Source organism: Triticum dicoccoides, chromosome 3B, assembly GCF_002162155.2.
Source record: "Triticum dicoccoides isolate Atlit2015 ecotype Zavitan chromosome 3B, WEW_v2.0, whole genome shotgun sequence".
Classification (NCBI taxonomy): Eukaryota; Viridiplantae; Streptophyta; class Magnoliopsida; order Poales; family Poaceae; genus Triticum; species Triticum dicoccoides.
The window spans coordinates 784,420,183-784,421,119 of record NC_041385.1 but is presented as its reverse complement, the minus strand read 5'-3'; positions in this window follow the sequence as shown (position 1 = coordinate 784,421,119).

The window sequence follows — 937 nt, the reverse complement described above, 5'->3', positions numbered from 1 at the left end:
TTTTTTTTTTGAATACACGAGCATGGTTGTTAACATTGTTAATGCTTCTTATAAAAGACATGATTAGTTAGCCCAAGAGCAACATGATGAAATAGTGCGTCAAATAGAGGTTGGGAACTTCTTAACGGAAGAGGGAAAACCCAATGAACTAACCTTGCAAGACCTAGTGATACAACGTCGGCATACCGAGCAACCAAAAACAACACAAAACACGAAAGGGCCTCTTGCGACGCAAACGCCAAAAACAACACAAAACACGAAAGGGCTTCCGGCGACGACACAACAGCCACGAAATTGGACGTCTCACCATTGCCACGGCTCGTCTAGTTCGAGGATCATAACTACTACCTCCGTCCTGGTTTATTGGTCTTCATTGTATTTTGTGTCGAATTTTGACCATAAATTTATAACTAACAAAATTATAATGCATGTCATAAAAAATTATATCATTGAAAACTATGTTCAAATATGAATCCGACGATATAATTTTGTTAACACGCATTGATATTTTATTTGTTAATTATTTGGTCAAAATTTGGCACAAATTTTGAAGGGGGCCAATAAATCAGGATAAAGGTAGTACTCCACGCCTAGCAGACAGGAGGGGAAAGTAAGCGTACTCCACACAGTTGAACAATGCCGATGCAGCAGAGTCACGACGACGACTTCCTGCGACCGGTACACCGACATGCACGAGCTTTTCGCCGCAGAATCGCCCCAAGCAGAAGAAAAGCGAGGGGAAATGAGAGAGACCGAGTGGACTGTTTCGGAGAAGATGGCGAGTAAAAGGGAAGATGTGCGTTCGTGACGGATGGCAGTTAGCGCGAACGACGGTTGCTCTAAGATTCGTGCAGCGAAACGGACGAAGATGAACGCGTACGCGCCGGGAGCCCAACAACCTCACGTCAGATTTTTAGGGCATGTACAATGGTTCTAT